Below are 19,454 nucleotides of genomic sequence, written 5' to 3'. Positions count from 1 at the left end.
ACTGAAAAACAAGAGAAACTTTCCTGTTTCTGCATTTCTTATTAGCAGGAGAGAGCCATAAAATAAACTATCTTAAATAAATTCTGGAAACACTGACACAAGCTTCTTTTATACAGAAATGCAAGGAAGATGATCTCTTTACATATATGCATTACTTCTACTTACATTTTTCTGGCAATGGCCAGAGATACAGAAGATAAATGTATGCTCTAGCCATCCTGAGCACCACAGACAATGCACCCATGCTTCCAAATTTCAAACAAAGCCAATAATTTTTAACTTCTATAAAAGCATTCTAAAATGTCTCTTATTTCCTTGTATGAATCAATTATAAAAGAGATCTGACAGAAACAGCAAGCTCTAAACAGATTACACTCTGTCTCACCAGCTTGATTCAACAAAGAGCGATGGAACAGAAAATCAAATGCAGCTTGCAAAGTCACATTCACATGGAGCTATAGGGAGGAAGAGGGGGAGAGAAAAACCTGGTACTTACAGACTGCAAAGTAAAATGTCCCAGTTTCGCTTTACATGTTACAGCAAATCAAACAGAGATTTCAGCTCTCAGCAAGTCCCTGCTTCCACTACACTGATCATCCGCGCAGAACAGGCCCTTATGGATTGCTTAGGCAGCTGGGAGATAATGGGACCATATTCTCATCTGGGACTAGAGATGCTGAACTGCTCTCCGCTGTGCACTGCATGGCTCTCCGCCAGCATTAATCAAGGAGGACCCAGCTTCGTGGCTGTGTTCCCCAAAGGATCGACATAATTAGCGCATGAATCAAAGACGCACACTGGGAGAATCACACACATCTCTAACTGGCTCTGCTCACATCGAACCTGATTAGGAAATCAACTTGGTTCCCCGATCAAATGTGTTCAACCTTTCAAAGATATGCAGAGACTCGCACAGCTGTTTATAGATTTCAAGGGGTGGGGTAGAGATTAAGGTTTCCTTCCCAATGGGCAATTTATGTAATTCCTCAACTATAGAACACAATTACGCTGGTTGTTCGGTATATATGGTGGGTTTGCCCTGTGATTTGGTTTGTCTGTTAGGGCTACTTGCAGCTCCCAGGAAGCTTACAGGCTGCAGCATTTCCCCTCTGGATTATATGGGACACGTGTGCGTATATTCTTTGCAGATCTAAACTTTGGGGAGACTGGTTAGACTCAAGATAGTCTCTCTGGGGGCATTTTATGTCTCCAAATATATGCTTCTAGAAGCATAGAGTCCTAGAAGTCCAGGGCATTCAAAGCAGAGGGTCTGGCATGGAACTCAGGACACCAAGTATTCAAAAAGGAACTGGTAATGTTGATTCCGCTTGTGTAACTGGAAGAACACTCTTCTTTACTCTGTCTGCATGGTGATACAGTCAGGAGTCGCAAACTAGTAGCCTGTGGACATGCTTGGTTCCGCAAGACAGAGATTTTAGAATTTGAATGTGAACATTTTTAAACAGAACATGTGTTCTGCACTTTACCAAACCTGTGCCAACTCCTGCTTTTGCTCATATACGCTACCTGCCAGCCCTTGAAGATATTTGCTTATGTAAATTTGACCTTAGTTAAGCAAGTGTGGGTTAGAGATGTAAAACTTTCCATTTCAGAGAAAGGAGACTCATCTCTTGTGTCACTCATCAAAGGCTGTGATTAAGGCACCCATGTGATAATTTAAAGTTCCAACACACACAAAAAGCTGCTTATAATTAATAGGCCTGTGTGATAAAGACAGGGCAGATGTTAGGAGGAGAGAAAACCTGAGTTCTTATGCTCATCTTGGTACAAAAATCAGATGACCTACAATATGACTGCACCTCTCTGAGCCTTGTTTTTCTTATCTGTACAATGGGGCCTTGGCCCAGATCTCTGAGGACTCTTGCAGATAAGACAGTCTACTATTGTTCTAAGAGCTAGAAAGTGGATCTCCGATAGAATAGTGTTTACACTTCATAGCAGCGACCTGAGGAACAGGAATGAAATAAAGGTATGCTTTTTTTTAAAAAACTGTCCTCATTTGGGAGGTCTCTGTTACCTTTGAGGGCCCCATGAGAAATTGGCTAATACGTAGCTGTTTTAGAGAACTAGAGGCAGTATGATCTATGTGAGTAAATTATAAATGTGTAAAAGGAAAAAAAAAGGCCGGCCAGAAAATGGTTTTGGCTATTTCTACACAAACTATTTCTGCCTGAGAGTAAAACATCTGGATGAAGAGCCAAAAGTCTGGACAAAATGTTTTGTCTTCATGGTGTCAATCATCAGATACTTTGATTTGTGGGGAAAGAGTCTTTTTATATTTAAATGGGATTATTCCATCTTACTTTCTTACACTCTTACTATCCAAAGTAAAGAAAGATAGGGTTTCTCTTCACATTGTCAGTCACGCCATCTTTTGTGGGAAAATATGTATCGTCAAGGTCAAGACAATCCAAACTGTCCTAGGGTTTTGATACTGGTCTCAGGGAATCACAGAAAAATGGATCCACACTTTTCTGATGTTTTACTGAATAACTAGAAAACTAACTCACCCAAAGGACACAAGATTTTGCAAAAGATGCATGCTACCAGATCTTTCTGTGTCCATTACCAACTCATTTCAAACTAGATACAAGGTGTCAAGTAGACTTACTATCAATAGTTAATAGTAACAATATACAAAGTGAGGGATGATTAAACAGTATAATTACACTTAAAAAAATTCACCAAACTTTTGAGTAATTTTGTGTTGGTTCAATACGTTTGTTTTTGCAACTATTTTGAATCCAATTTCTTTAAAGTAACCCATTTTAAAAAAATTTCTTTGGGTATTCTTGCAAATTGGCGTAACGTAAAATGACTGGCACAAATTTCATGTTCGTTATTTTTATCTGGCTCATTATTATTGAGACTTTAGCACATCTACTTCACGCAGCTCATGTGAGGTGCTGACAAAAACAGGTTAATTAAATAGCAATTGTGCGTCTCAGTTATATTAGCAAACGCATTGCTGAAGCAAATGAAAACAGGAGCAAATTAAAATACAAACTGTTTATTCAGTGGTACAGTCGAAATAAATAGTTTAATCGGTTTTAAGTTGTATTCAATCTCTCTTTGCCTGGTAATTACTTTGATTCATCATTGATTATGGTATGTGATAGATTCACTTTGATATCATGTGATTTGTACTTGTTTCTAATGGTAGGTGATTACCAACTAAAAATCTCTAACTTCCATCAATTCTTCATACATTACTCCCCTGAGACATACCATTTAAAATATGGTTTAAAATAAAAGCCTAAATCTGGGAAATGTCTTTTTTTTTTTATTTTAAGGTCAAAGTCAACATTAATGGCAAAATACATATAGCAAAGAGAGGGAGAAAATGACCAAAATGATTAGTAACTGCAAACAAAAGAGACTGTCTTCATAAATACAGTAGGACCTGATATATTACCCCAGAATGTATTTTAGAAGCCAAAAATATACAGTGATTGTTTTAGACTTTATGTGGAAACTCCAAGAAAGTGCATCTCTTTGGAACTGTCCACAATCTACATTTTTAACAACACTCTTGTCAAGGCTAATAAGGACCTGGGGAATGGGGCCCCTGAGGTCTTTTTCTGGCCACAGCACAAGATTCAGCAAGTTAAATACAGTTCTGAGCTTCAGCAAATCTAGGGGAAAAATGAAAGTTATGACAGTAATTTCCCAACAGGTTGAGGCTTAATCAATATTTTTTAATGCTTTGGAATCTTCAGCAGTAAGTCGCTTGATGTGCATATAAGTGCTCATTGCTTCTTCTAGAAAGTATTCATACTTCCTATTCCTTGCCTCTCTCACTAAAAGTCAGAGCCAAAAGCTGAGACAAATGACATTTCTCCAGCTGAGAACAAAATTTCAAAGGAACGGAAGGTTCAGAAATCACTGCCCAGGGCACCCACTGGAATGACAATCTAAGCAGCTCGACTGGACTTCCTTTTCTAACTGAAAGTGATGGAGCCCGTAAGAAATTAATCAAGAAACAAGCCGCAAGTATGGATCCACACGAGAAAGTGTGTAGCCATATTCATTTTCCAGGAAGTAATCAGACTGTTGTAACAGTAATCCACTGAGACCAGGGTCACAAAGTTAAAACAATCTGTAGAGAAAATAGCCCATTTTGAAAATTATGCCACAATGACATCAAATTGACCTATAAGCTAGATTAAAATGCAGTATGCCTCAATATTTATCTACCACTAACTGCTCAGAAGTTTGGAGCTATCGTTAGCAAAAAATGTCTGTTAATTTAAGGTGTGAACGCATGTGCCTATGTGTTTATGTGTGTGTGTATGTGTGTGTACACACATGTGTGTGTGGAGAAAGATGAGGAAAGAGAGAGAGGAAGAGAGACAAACTGTAGACAAATGGTTTTGCAAGTGGTATTGCTCATTTACTTTTAGGGGTAGAACTGATTTATCCTCATTACACTGGCCAAAGAACACATACTGATTTTCTTACCATTTGAGAACAAAAATTCTTTTCCTCAGAAGATTCTGATTTTTCTTCTAACAAAAACGGGAAGTTTTAAAAGACTAGTTTTTGATTGTCACAACTCAGGGGAGGGGGGTAAGTGGCATCTGGTGGACAGAGATACTGCTAAACAGCCTGCAATGCACCGGGCATCCCCTCCCTCAAAATGATCTGTCCCACATCTGAGAAACCCTGACCCAAAGGAATCTTGATGGCATCCTCATAGTTAGAATTCTTAAGAATTCAGAGCTAAGATGAAAAACTGACCAAGTTTAAATGGTGTTGCTCTAAATATAGCTGCAGTAGCAAATGGACTGTTTTGCCTTGAACGTTACTTTAGACTTTCCAGTATGCTTTCACAAAAATTACAATATTCAGTACAAGAAGCTAGTCCAAAAGCTGAGAAAATACTGTAATTCCAAGTCTATTAGTGCAAACAAACGTGGGCCTTAGAACAAATGGCTAGTGGCATGACGAAGTAAAAAAGTCAAGACAGCACAAGCACCCAATATAGCCCTCGGCTCCCTCCTCCTGCTTCTCACAAAACCAAATAGAACTGAGAAAAATGAATCTCAACCCAGCTCTGTTACCCTCTCCCGCTCCCCCACCGTGGAAACCAATGAACACAAGTCTATGGCAAGTGGACGGCCGTGTAATTCCACACATATTTTTTTCTTTCTATCTCTGCGATTCCCCCTAAACAGATGGGTATCCTTTTGTAAGTTCCCATTTCAGGAATGTGATTTCACTCCTGAAATAGATACACTTTTAATACAGAGTTGGGATTAAATATGCCTCAAATATGCTTCAATTCATGGACCTTCCTTAGGAACTCAGTTGTAAGACCTCTTTTGTTTACTCATTCAACAACAATGTATTAAGCACCTACTAAATTCATTGTCCATTTAAATTATGGGGGAGAGAAATCAAATCTCTCAGCATTTGCTTTCCTTACAAACTTCATGCATTTATATGGTATCCCCTACATCATCCCGTCTGGCTCAGAAAAAGTTTACTGCATTTCTCATCATCCACTAAGGTTATTATTATTTATAATCAGCTTTATCACTAATGACTCCAGCTCTAGTGCTGGGCTCTTCTGTCAGCTCCAGGGAGGGAAGGCGCTAGGTAGATGGCAGGCACTTTTCATTTTATTCTTTGGCATCCCTTCCATCAACTGCAGAAAGCCTTGTTCTGGCATTTACATGAGGTGAGTCACAGCTCACCTTTGTTTCTTAAAGGGAAACTGTTTCCCCTTAGATCTGCTGCAGCTGGAACAAGATGAGAAAAAGGCACCCAAAGGATGGAGACTGGCAGAAGCAGAGCAAAATCCAAAAAGTTCTGTACTTGGTAAGATTACCAATGTTACTTTAGGAAAAAAGTGAGTGTCTGATTAGAATGGGCTAAAACTATTCTTATATTTTATGGATCAAAGAAAAGGAGAATAAGATGCCTGCTTTCCTTCCTACCTGCTTTGAGAAAATGGGTTAAAGTTTTTTTTCCAAAATGGACTGATTCCCAGATACAGAGGAGTAGACAATTTTAGAACACACGTAAATCAAAGATTAAGAGAGAGTTCGAGATTCTCTCTAGAAATTTTACAAGCTGTTTTCAGGGAAACTTCTTTTTAAATTCATACCCTTCTATCCTCTGTATCTATAAGATGTAGAAACACTACTAGCAAATGACAAATGTAGGGAAAGCAACCTTTAATTCTAGGAATCTAAAGTTTATGTAATCTATATGATATAGCCACATAATCATATGTATCTTTAAAGTATACATCTGTTCTTATGTTAAGTGATTATTTGAGACTCTGCAATTTGAAAACAGTACGTAATTTTATGGGGTGGGGGATATTACAGATTTATTCTGAGCAGTGAACAGTACAGCAGGAGGATGACTTTTGTCCAGAGACACACTCTTTTTTCTGCCACGGCCCATCATTATTTTGAGAGTTTATTATATGTCAGAAACCGCTATGCACTTTACATGGATTAATTGAATCTTCACCGCAACCCTATGAGTTAGGTGTTTTTACTATTCCTGTTTCATAGATGAAGACACTGAGAACCAGAGATATGAGTAAGTTGTCCAAGGGCTCATAGCTCATAAATGGCAGATTTGCGGGGTTTTTTTAAACTTTATTATGTAGAAATTTTATTTTTCACTATTGACATTTTTTTTTTCCTTTTCCAATCATGTTCATAACAGAAAATGTTCTTAACTGTGTTTGCCTACAGTAAACCAATGGTTCTAAAGTTTGAAATTTTAAAACAGGCTGATAACAAAATAAAGCAAATGTATTAAACCTCAAAATTGGTGGGTAGGGTTGATCTAAAATAACATACAAAATGTAATAATTTCGGATAAGATTATAGAGCACTATTTTCAACTTGATCATCTGGACTTCCATCTGCCCCCATTTTTTTTCTTTTTTTGAGCTATTTCAAACTTAGAGGAAAGTGGAAAGAATGGTACATTCAATAATACCCTTATATTTTTGACCTAGAACTAATGTAAACATTTTGATGACTGCTTTCTGTTTTTAGTCGCTCTTCTCTCTCCTCCCCTTCTTCCTTCTCTCTGTTATATTCATTTTTTCCTGAATCATTTGAAAGTAGCAGACGTCCTAACACTTTACCCTTAAGTCACTTTAAGAACTCACCAAATTTTTTTTTTCAGCATTACTGAGGTATCATTGACACATAAAACTGTAAAATATTTAACGTGTATAATGCAATAGTTCACCAAACAATGTTTTTCCAAAGAACAATGACTTTCACCTATATAACCACAATGAGAGTAAGGAATCCAAGGAGCCTAACACTGATAAAAAACTATCACTTACTACATTCTCTCTGGTTAGGTGACACTGAGTTCTCGGTGCACTGTGTTGGGAGGTAGGTATTGTCAGTTTATCCTGTTACTGGTGGTATTAAGTTTGATCTCCAGATTTCTCTGTTATAAATGTAAAGGTATCATTTTACTTTTGTAACTAGTAAGTAATATTTGGAGAATACTTCTATACGTCATTTTCTCAAACAGCTTTCACCTGCTCATTTTGGCACACACTGATGAACCTTGACTTAATTTTCACAACCATGGTTACAAAATACCTGGATTCTTTGACCTCAATAATTTGTCAATTTATTTTCTTAAAGGATCCCAACCTTCTCACTCTACCCTCTCACACAACATCAAAGTGGTGCTAATGGATGCCATCAGGAAATTTCTGCAAGTTTTCTCAGAAACAGAGGCCAATGATAACTCATCAAGCTCTTCATGAAAATTTATTACCAGCTCCGGAACATATAAAGATGGGAAGAAAAATATAAAATTAACCATTGTTTTTGAGGGCAAGAGGGAAATTGTCCCAATAAATCTGGATATCACTCTTCTTAGTGATGTCTTAAGTTGAATAATGAGACATCCCCCTTCATATCTATAAATACTAAAAATACTAGGCTTATCAGATTAGGGTCACTTTCAGCTTCTGCAGAATGCACTCTATATTTAGGAGCCAAAGAGTTCCTTTCAGACATTTTAAATTGTGCCATTTATTGATCTCTAAACCACTCTGTTTTGCTGTAGCATTTTTCACCTGAAAATGAATAAAAAATGAAAAGCCCTGGTTGAAATCCGTTCTCCACAGTGATGTCAGCGTGCCCTTTCCAAAACAGAAATCTAAACATTATCCTCCTGTTTAAAATGCTTCAAAGGACCCTATCAACTACCTGGTCAAACCTAAACACAACCAATTCATACCTGGTCCCCACTCTAATGACCGCCTCCCTCAATGATCTGTGCTTTCTATTCCATTCATCAACTAGGATTTTTTTTTCCTCTTCCTTCCTTAAAAACTTCATGCTACTTTTCCCCTCCATGCAAATATATTCTCTCTTTGTCTGTAATGCTACTCTACCCGAAACCCCTTCATCAGGAAGTACTTCTAGTCTTTTAGAGGTAGTTCTAACTATCAAAGTGCAAGGGTGAACACTCTGGAGTCAGAAAGCCTGGTAGCCTAGATATTCCACTTACTAACTGCGTGAGCTTGAACAAGTTACTTAACTTCTCTGCGCCTGACTTTCTATATAACAGTGATAATGATAGTAACTATCTTCATCATGTAACTATCCATCTATTTATCCCTCTATTCAATACATTCATTAATCTAAAAAGAACTATTTCAGGATGAAGCATTTCTGAACCCATTCTTCCTCCTCCCCCACCCCCCAGGACAGTATCACTGTCGTCTTTGCGCTCACATGATCCTCAGGCACACTGCTCTGTAATTATCTGGTGATACAACTATTTTGTCTACTAGAATACAACCTCCTCAAAAGAGCTATGACGTCCTGTTCAATTTTGTTAACCCAGCATTTAGCTCAGTGGTGTAGCTCTGTAAATGTTTAAAGAATTAATGATTTTTTAACACGCGTGGCAGTTACAAAGCCATGCAACAATATGGTTTTCATCAGGTTCTTATATCATTTGACAATTCAGTCATGGGTATTAAAATGACAGGAGTAATAATAATAAAAGCATAGTCATTAAATTTTATGAAAAAGCTTTCACATCAGATTCGGACACCAGCATTCTATCTTGGTTGTTTAGTAGTCAAGTATACTCAGGTAAGTAAGTTGACTTTTCTGGGAAGTTCTTTTTTCATCTGCAAAATGAAGGAGAAGTTCTAGAAACATGGTGGGCTAAAACACCTCCTTTAAGAGTCATAAAAATGCTGGTTAAAAGAATAAAAGAAATACACCAAAATTACATGTATGCACATGTGTATAGGAGAGCTTGAGAGGAAAAAAAAAAAAAAATGCCAAGACAAAGTAGTAAGGTTAAGCTGACGACTGAGGGCCTATGAGCCCTGAGAGCTGGCTGGGATGTCAGGCCACACATCTCTAGGTGTCATTCACATAGGATATGATGTGAATACTTCCTGAAACTGTGCAAGAAAGCATCTCTGGGGGCTAGAGAATGAGTTGTAATACCTGCCAGGAACAGAAGAGGCATAAAACTGACACTTTATTGCCAAAAATGCAATCAGTATTTACTAAGCACCTATCAAATTCCATGTATAAGTATTCACATGTATTTGTGATAACATATATAAAAATAAAAAATAAAAAATAGAAATAAGATGGAACTATTCAGTGAACTGGTTACTTATTAGTACCTCACAATCTAAATAATTTTTCCTAACATTGACTTACTATATTCCAATGGGGCATTTAAAATTATTTTGTCTGTTTCTAATTCAAAGGACAAGTGGTTATTTGTGGGATAGAGAGAGGAAGAGAGAACAAGTAAATAAACAAGTGAGTAAGTGAAATGATTCATTCAACTCATCCTTATTATCTATTGGGTGCAAATCAGTGAGCTGGTTTTAGCCACATTCAGCCACACAAATGGATGGCAACAATTACAGAGTTATTATCCCTGGGGAGGGAGACAGACAGCAGATAAGCAATCAATAAGTAAATTAAATAATTAGAGATTCTTTCAAGAACTCTGCAAAAATTAAAAAAAAAAAAGAGTCCTAAGATAGAGAATAACAAATTTTAGCTCTTTGGTATTCATCAGAATAGGAAATATCAGAAAAATATTAAAGAAGTAATCACTAAAAAGCAACATTAATAGAAAATATGTGAAATTTTTATATTCCACAGTGCTGGCCTAACTTTACCTGGGTCTTGTGAGAACAACCCCACTCCATCTTCCAAATCCCTTCTTACTAAAATGGCTTAGGTTTCTACCTGTGTACACTCACGGACAAAGGGCATTAAAGTGTTCACTGCATGTGTCAATGGCAGAATCACCGACAGCAGATATGAAATGTACCAAATTCTCGATTTTCCAAAGACAAGCTAATGAGCTAAGTCATTTGGAAAGTGAAATGTTAGGGGAATACAAACTGCGGGATATAGATTTCAGATGCTCTGAGGCCAGTTCACAGGGATCATGTGTGTCAAGCTAAGGATTTTACATGCGATTTAATCACGGATGAGTGTTCATATAAGTTTTTCTATAACTGGTGAGAAGAAAATGATGGCAAGAAACAGTATCAGAGGAACACTATGAAATACATATGTAAGAAGAGGGAACACTCAGTACCCAGGAACAAGTCCCCATTTGGATGGGCAATGGCAGAGTAACACTCCTGGACTTTGCCCATGAGATTAGAAGGAGCAGAACATAAGTTTATCAGTTTCCTCCTCTATTCTTACTTTGGCAACCCCTACCTTCAGAAAAGGTGTTTTCTGTTCTGTCCTCTGACCACGCAGCACAGAGCTTGTCCCTTTGAGAAGGGGCCCAGGACACTAAAGCAGTCCAGGTGTGCATATAACTGGGTGAATAAATCTGTTTAATTCAGGGGTAAATTATTAGTACTCTACTTGTCAACAAATGTATGCCATGTTTTTAACTTTATCAGTAATAAAGGTTTATTTTTATTTCTATCAGTCTGACTGCTAAGTATGTTTCTCAATTAATTCTGAACTTTGTAAGTAAAGAAGAGAATTATTCTTAAGCCTCCTAAAGTCCCCAAACAGGGTTTCTCCTAGAATGTCTAATAACCCAAGAAAAATTAAATGAGCTGATTAAAAGCAACCAAGTATAATTTAACCAAAATTTCAGATGTCATCAAGAATAAATGGCTTTCTTACTGGTACAATTTTGTAGTGCCAATATATTTTCAGATGGCACGAAAAAGCTGAGTTTGTGTCTAAAGGAAAAAATTGATTAACTTTCCTTTGTTTTATACCTACTACACAGAAAGTATAGTATGGTAACAAATGGTATCTCCTAGGTAGAAAGTCATTTGTATCTTTTTAAACCTAACTTCTCTGAGCAAAGCCAAGCACAAATCTCACTCCTACTGTCATGTGCATAGTAAGGGACCGCAGACCAAGTGACAGGATGTGCACTGCAGCCGTGCACTGCGGACCACCATCTGCTCCCTTTCTGGGCCATGTTCCAGTGGCTGAACTCTGGATCCAATTTGAAACCCTTCCTTTTAAATTACTTTTGAGGCTGAAGTTTCCTATATTTTAGACCAGGGCTTTATAAAACTGTACTGTATACACCACTAAAATAAGCAAATGTCCTAAGGAATTTATTCATCCAACAAGCATATGATAAGTAATAGGATTAACTGGCTAGGGATTTAATACAAGTCTAGACTTAATACTTGCTTTTCAGGAATTTGAAGTCCAGTAGAGAAGTATAAAACCCATAGATACGCTTTTTAAAAGAGTATTTATGAAAGTCCAATGGGAATCTAGAAAAGGGAAAGATTATTTCCTACCTGACACTTTAAAAAATGCTTTGGGGAGGAAGTGGTGTTAGAAATGAGAACTTGAAGGACTGTCAATTTTAGCCATTCAGAGATGGTTACTAAATGATGATTATGATGTTGAAGGTAGGCTTGCAAATAATATTTTGTAACTGCTCTACAACAGAAAGGGCCTTTTTCTAGATAAATATCATCTTCCCATTTTGGACACTGTCTCTGACGTCTAGATTCTGCTGAGGATATAAAGGACTTTCTCCCTAGGAAAAAAAATTGTATCCACAATTACAGTTTTTCATAAAATATCACGGAATTCACAGACTTTCAGTTAAGAAACCTTGCTTTAGATCAAGAGAATATTATTAATGGGAAGCATATTGCATATAAATAGTATTTTATACTTTTTCAAGAACTACCACGTTATCACAATATGAAGAAGTAACAGGGCTATTATCATTGTTTCTATTTTTCAAGTAAGAAAAGTAAAATATAGAGAAATCAAGCAACCCTTCCAGTATTATCAATTTCTTTGGGAGTTCCTGGGATTAGGACAGTGTTTATTAAAATGCCTCCCTAACCTATGGGAATTCCACTTCTCTTAGCATCATTCATTTGAAACTTTAGAGAAATTGATTCAACTATATGTGGGAGGAAAATAAAAATACTGGGCTGGCCAAAAAGTTCCTTCAGTTTTAAGGTAAAAATAAAAGACACATTTTTCATTTTCACCAAGAACTTTATTGAACATATTCACCCTTTTGTTCCACTACCTTGTGCCATTTTCCAGGCAACTTCATAATTCTATCTTCCCAAAACTTTTTATCTTTTTGAGGAAAGGACTGTTCCAGGTGCCTTTTACAGTCTTCCAGGGAACCAAAATCTTTTCCATTAAGAGAATTTTGTAAAGACTGAAATAGATGGAAATCCTAAGGTGCAATGTCTGGTGAAAATGGCAGATGAATCAGAGCTTCCCAGCCAAGCTGTAACAGTTTTTGCCTGGTCACCAAAGAAACATGCGGTCTTGTGTTATCCTGATGGAAGATTACGCATTTTCTGTTGACTAATTCCGGATGCTTTTCATCGAGTGCTGCTTTCAGTTGGTCTAACTGGGAGCAGTACTTGTTGGAATTAATCATTTGGTTTTCCGGGAGGAGCTCATAATAGAGGACTCCCTTCTAATCCCACCATATACACAACATCATCCTCTTCGGATGAAGACCAGCCTTTGGTGTGGTAGGGGTGGTTCATTTCACTTGCCGCATGATTTCTTCCATTCCACATTATTGTACAGTATCCACTTTTCATCATTCATCACAATTTGTTTTAAAAACGGAATATTTTTGTTACGTTTCAGTAGAGAATTGCGTGTGGAAATATGGTGAAGAGGGTTTTTTCACTTAACTTATATGGAACCCAAACATCAAAGCTATGAACATAACTGACCTGGTGCAAATGATTTTCAGTGCTTGATTTGGATATTTTCAGTATGTCGGCTGTCTCCCGCATGGTATAAAGTTGACTGTTCTCAATTAACGTCTCGATTTGATTGCTATCAATTTCAACTGGTCTACCAAACCGTTGAGCATCGTCCAGCGAGAAATCTCCAGCACGAAACTTCGCAAACCACTTTTGATACGTTCAATCAGTCACAGCACCTTCTCCATACACTGTGTAAATCTTTTTTTGTGTTTCAGTTGTGTTTTTACCATTCTTGAAATAATAAAGCATAATATGCTGAAAATGTTGGTTTTTTTCTTCCATCTTCAATATTAAAATGGCTACACAAAAGTTCACCAATTTTGATAAGTTTTTAAAAATGAACGCTGATATGACAGCTGTCACAATACAATCTAACAAAATTGCTTTGAATGAAGTTAAAGACAGCAAAGCGCTATTAGCGCCATCTTAGGGAAAAAAAAATGAACGAACTTTTTGGTTAATCCAATAATAATAGTTCAGGTGAAAGAAACTCATTTCTCACTTGAAGGGAAAGAATCTTAATAAGCCATACAGGGCTGGTATTGCAGTCCCATAGTCTTCAATTAAGAACCGAGGCTGCTTCTATAATTTTCCTCCACTATTCTAGCTTGTTACATTAATCAAGATCACCACATGGTGCAAGGTAGCTACAAGAGCTCCAGCCATCAAGCCCGTTTTCCAGGCAGCAGAAAGAAGGAAGTGCAGTGGAGGACAAGAAATCTCAATTCCCAGCTAAAACATCTCCCCTTGAAGAGACCTCTTGGAAGTCCTCCCAAATATTTCTGCTTGTATATAACTGGACAAAACTTAGTTACATGTAATAAAAATTACAACATTTTATCTGGGCACATTGCTGCTGTAAATAATACTGGTGTTCTGTTATTAAGTAACAAAGGAAGAATGGATATTGGTTGGCAACCAGCAGTCTCTTCCATAATCACTAACCAACACTAATTACTCAAGCCAACAATGAAACTCTAGTGGCAGAAATCACTGAATGAGGATTCTGAAGATGGGATTTCCCGTTGATGAGAAGATATCAACTAGATCCCTGTTTGGTCTGTGTAAAATGAGGGAGGCTAGAGACTAGAATGTCACTCAGGCATCCTCCAGCTTTGAGGTTTCAGGACAGCAAAACTGTTACCTCATCACCTTACCTCCTAAAGAATGGTATTTTTTGACATGTAGACTATCCCCACATCTGAGAATAGTCTAGGTTAGATTCTATTAGAGTAACAGAATAAGACTATTAGAGTAGCCCCATTGAATCATCTTAGAGCAGATATTCTTTTCTTTTTTTTTTAAATAAGGGGTAAAAAGAAAGAAAAGAGAACAAGAAAGAAGTTCTTGTTCTTTTGGAAGTTGAATGTGGATGGCAACTTTATCATCTTGGTACCAATAGAAAGTAAAACACTCTGTAAATGATCTTGATATTTGGGGCAGGGGATGGAAATTCAACAATTAAAATGAAACATTCATGCTTACAATTTAAGAACTGTAAGATACTAACAGTAAAATATGCAGCTGTTTATAAGAACTACCATTTATGCAAGTAAAATATTCAATCAGTAAAAACAGTTCTCTTAATGCCTCTAGGGTAATCAATTTTTTTATGTTCATAGAATTCAATCTGTGTAACAATATAACCATCAAGTCTTTGTACAATCTTCCTATAAAACCTGATAGATTGAAAGGAGTATAGACAATACTGTTTGGATTATAAACCGCCGCCACACTTCAGATTTGTTAATTAGGGTACCGGTCTGAGGTTCTTTCTAAGCATTATCAAGGAAGACAGCTAATCCAAGTCTATCTGCCTCGTGCCTCTCCTTCATTTATTGCAGTTTCTTAAATAGAAGGACCCAGAGTGTCATAAAAGGGAATTAAATAGAAAACTAAGTAGAAAATGTAATAATAAGCTAAATGACTAAGATTCTTCCTTGCAATTATTTTACCAAAGAGGAAAAATATCTACTAAGGACAATATGGTCACCTATGTAGCTGTGAAATATGGGAAAGCAGAAAGGAAAAGAATGGCTAATCTCACCTCTGAGATCTTTAAAACAAATATACCTGGAAGCAGAAACTGCTCTCTCATTCTGCCACCTTGGAGCACTGAACAAGATACCCCGTTCTCTACTGCGTGCAGCATCTCACTTCCAGTGCCTTCAGATTGTTTCTGAACACATGAGATAAGCCTCCATGACCAAGCCCAGCCACCAGGCCTACTATCCGAATCTATAATCTCTGAAATTTGGGATGCATTTAGAAGGAAGGACTCACAAATGCTATAAAAGAGGTGCTATAATTTTAAAAGCGTGTAAAATATCTGCAAAGCATATGAGCCATCTCTCGCATCAAAGTCAAACAGTATTTATTAAGCACCTATTATGTACAAGGCACTATGCTAGAAACCCAGGAGGCTACATTCCCTGCCTTCAGGGATTCAATCAAGTTTTTGCTGAGTAACATTACAAGAGTGCCTAAAGATTTTTTTGGAAAAAAAAAAAAATCAATAAAAACCAAAACAACATGATAGAGCCTAAACTGCCATATTTTCTGATTTACAGGTAGGTAATAAGGTATCGAAAACTTAAAACACTCCTTGTCTGAGAAGCTTACAGTATACAATTGTGAGACAAACGAAATAAAATAAGTTAAATTAAATAAATAAAAATAAAATAAAAACTTGTGAATGATTTGCAGATAATCACAGAAAGAATTCCAGTGTAAAGCACCAGAGTGCAATAAAACCATGACAGGCAGTCTGCTTGGTGAAGGAAGAGTCACCTCCTCATTCTTTAAGTGAATTTCTAGTCTTACAAAAGGATTTGGAGTTGGGGAATACACACGTGTTTTGAGGCATTTCCGTCATACTAAATATCAGAGGCCATAAATACTAAAACTGTAATTAGAGGGATTTTAAACACACAGGAAAAGACAGGTTGAATGAGATAGTTCAAACTAAATGATGCAGTTTAATAACTGCTTATAGCCTAGGAGAGTCTATAGCGATATGAGAAAATAGTATGTCTTTTCTTACATATAGGCAACTGCATCTGCTTTCTCCCAGTATTTTATTGTGAAAGTGCTTACACATTCACAGAATTTTAAAAAAGGGCAATAATTACCAATTTGCCCACCATGTAGATGCAACAACAGTTAACATTTTAACACATGTGTGTACCCATATTTTTTTTTTCATTTGTTGACCCACTGGTAACCAAGGCTCCTAATAAGGAGGACCTGCTAGCAGAAAGATTTTTGAATCTGTTATTCTTTTATAATTTAGTTCTTCAATATTTAGAGCCAACCTTATTTTTATTGGCAATGGTAAATGGATACATGTAGTGTGGATTTACTGATAACACAATAAGTTGTTTCTGAATACCTACCATTTACTGGGTGGCATGGAGGGTAAAAGACATATATTAGACACAATCTCTACCCTTACATGGCTTCTTTTATTGATTCTCCAGAATCAATCAATCAGTCGGTTGACTGAGGCTCTGAAGAAGTTTATTTCTTGCTTCATGTGAAAGATCCTACCCTCCCAGAAGCACTGAATTTTTGTCCTTAATTTTTTTAATAGGAAGTTTGTATAAACTACGGAAGGTAATGTCTTGGTATCTAGATCAGTGATGTGAAATTTAATTTTATCCTTAATTCATGTCCATGTTTTAGTGTGAGATTTTTCCTCCTAAATACCATTTTCGTTTACTAAAACATACAAAGTAGATACAGTGACTTGTAACTACAACATATATTCCAGGGTTCAAGCTATTTTCTATACATTTCTATAAATAATGTTGCTGGCACACAAATACAAAACTGTAAATGAGTTCTGTATTAGGGTAAAAGAGTATAAAGCAGGCATTTCCACCACATCAGAATATATGTGCTTTTGAAAGACCTCACTCTTTGCAAAATGATGCACTAAAAATATGGCTTATGGGAAAAACAAATTTGACGTAGACCACTGAAAACCCATGCAACTTTATAAGCAGCACATAAGCAAAGAATTAAGGGCACCTCCTTCAAACACTATCGTAGGTAAACTAGGCAGGCAGCTGAGCATGACTGGAGACTGCCTAGGTGGTAATCAAAAATACAGAAAACCATGAGACGGGGCATCAGGGTTTCTTGCACTGAGACAAAGCAGAATAGCAATGGGCTTGGGGTGAGTAGCACTGATGCTAAGGTGGGCCCAGGAGGAAGTGTAGTCTGCCACAAGCACAAAGACCTCCTTAGATGTAAAAAGTCCCTGGTGCAGATAATTAAGGCTTTTTTCCCTTTTTCTTTTTCTTTTCTTTAGAGTGGAGAATGCTCTTGTCTAAGCAGCTGTTAGCTGAAGGCTTCTTTCCTGGTGAAGACAATAATCCTAATCCTGCTACTTCAGCAACCTTTGCCTAGGGAAATATCATATGATCAATTATGACTTCCATGTTCCCTTATTTACTCTTTTCCTATTGCTGTTTAGAAACATATGTAACATGGCAGGACAAACTGTGTATTTAACACACATACACACACGTATGTTCTATTTACAACAAAGGTCAAATCAGCAACGTGGGTGGAACCACTATTGTTTAGAGTATTCCTTGGTCCTTAGAGGGTATATTCCTTAGAGAAAATGAGAAAAAACAAATGTGGAAGGCTGGAAGAAAGGAAAAGAAGGGAGAGGGAGGAAAAAAAGATAAAATTCCATCATTTTCTAAACAGCTGAATATGTGGCTTAGTCTAGGCAAAAACATTACACTCTATATAAGTAGCTTTAAAACTTAGCAACACGTAGAAAAGGCATTCTTAAGAGTAACTGATATAACCAGCATTATTTTAGAGTGTGGAAGTTCTAAAATGAGTACATAATGCTTCCTACACTGGACCTATGAAGATGCTCTTCAAACTCCTTCAACTCCATAGAACATGGTACTTTGGAAACGAAGAAATAACTTCTATGTTTGTCTTTATTTCAGCTGTAGGAAATGGGAAATTTCATCCAGCAGGGAAGACAAGGTTTAGCTTAAGGGGATGGGAAAATAAACAGTGGGTGCAGGAGTGTGGGCTTCCTTCCTTCAGAGGCCCCCTCCCCCTCAATTTCATTCAAGTGAGGAAAATCTGATGAATGATGCAACTTCACAGTTTTGTTACTCAAATCTTGGGGGGGCTTGAGAACAGCCTTAATCACTATGGTGACTTCTATTAGATTCAATATGAAAATTCTAGAATGCTTAAACATCTAATGTCTTTTGTTGAGAGGGCAAAAATAATTTTCAACAAGTTTCTTATCCTCTCAAGATTGGCAAAAGCTCCCAGATGATCCGTTAAACTGAGCTATTTCAATATTTCACCAAAAAGAAAATGAGTCAATACATGCTAATGTGGAAAATATTTCAACATAAGAACTCACTGGAAAAAAAGAACTGCAAAAACAAAGCAAGGCTGGATGCCAGGAAAATATCTGATGGAAATCAGCATGTCTCTGTAGAGCTATGCAAGGATGAATGGTTTGGATTCTATTGTATTATTTATCATTCCTTTTTATCTATGATTCCAGACTATCTATTATTAAAAATGGAGCCTACATTCAATTTAAGAAACATTATGTTAGTTGGCTTTCCTCACTTGTAAGCATCCATTTCAACTGAAGGGAATGGTAATGCACTAATGCAAGGAGATGTCTATGCATTGCCATTGAATCTACTATGCAAGCTCTGAAAGTTCAGACTTGTTTTGCACATTTTCCCAGCAAACATGAACTTAGATTTTTAATTGCTAAGACTTTGCATCTAAACATCTTAGATAATTACCAATAGTTGTGCTTGAAGGGTAAGTGATTGTAAAATGTGCAGTTTGGCTAATGCCCAAGAAAGTAGATCTGTATTAGGGATAAGTATAGATATTTTAATTGCTTTAGGGTGTTAATTGGCAAGGTACATACAAGGAAGGAAAAAGAGAGAATCTAGAAGTGTCTTTTTAATCTGTGCTGACCCACAGGTTTGCTAAGCCTACTCTCAATGTGCAGTTTTAAAAATGTACTGAGTCATAATTTAACTTTACAAATTTATTTTCACGAACAGATATAACCTACTGGTACATTTGCTTTTGCAAAAACTAATTTACTGCCAAAGGCTGATACTGTTTCTTTCCAACTCTCTGAATGTGGCAAATCCCACAGTAT

At 36.9% G+C, this 19,454-nt stretch overlaps 1 protein-coding gene across 6 annotated transcripts in view; it reads right to left on the bottom strand.

Annotated features, from left to right (window-relative positions):
- CNTN4 (contactin 4) overlaps window positions 1–19,454 on the bottom strand; it is a 928,656-nt gene that overhangs the window by 530,950 nt on the left and 378,252 nt on the right. Inside the window, exon 1 of one of the 6 annotated variants that reach the window (XM_082412133.1) lies at window positions 497–11,329. The exons of the other annotated variants lie outside the window; for them this stretch is intronic. The gene's annotated coding sequence lies outside the window, so the exon portion shown is untranslated. Of the gene's footprint in view, window positions 1–496; window positions 11,330–19,454 lie in introns of those variants that run through there. 6 annotated transcript variants of the gene reach the window in all.

Source organism: Balaenoptera physalus (genome assembly GCF_965194825.1).
Source record: "Balaenoptera physalus genome assembly, chromosome: 11".
NCBI classification, from domain to species: domain Eukaryota; kingdom Metazoa; phylum Chordata; class Mammalia; order Artiodactyla; family Balaenopteridae; genus Balaenoptera; species Balaenoptera physalus.
Note: the sequence above shows the minus strand (reverse complement) of the source record. Positions and strands in the feature narration are given on the sequence as shown.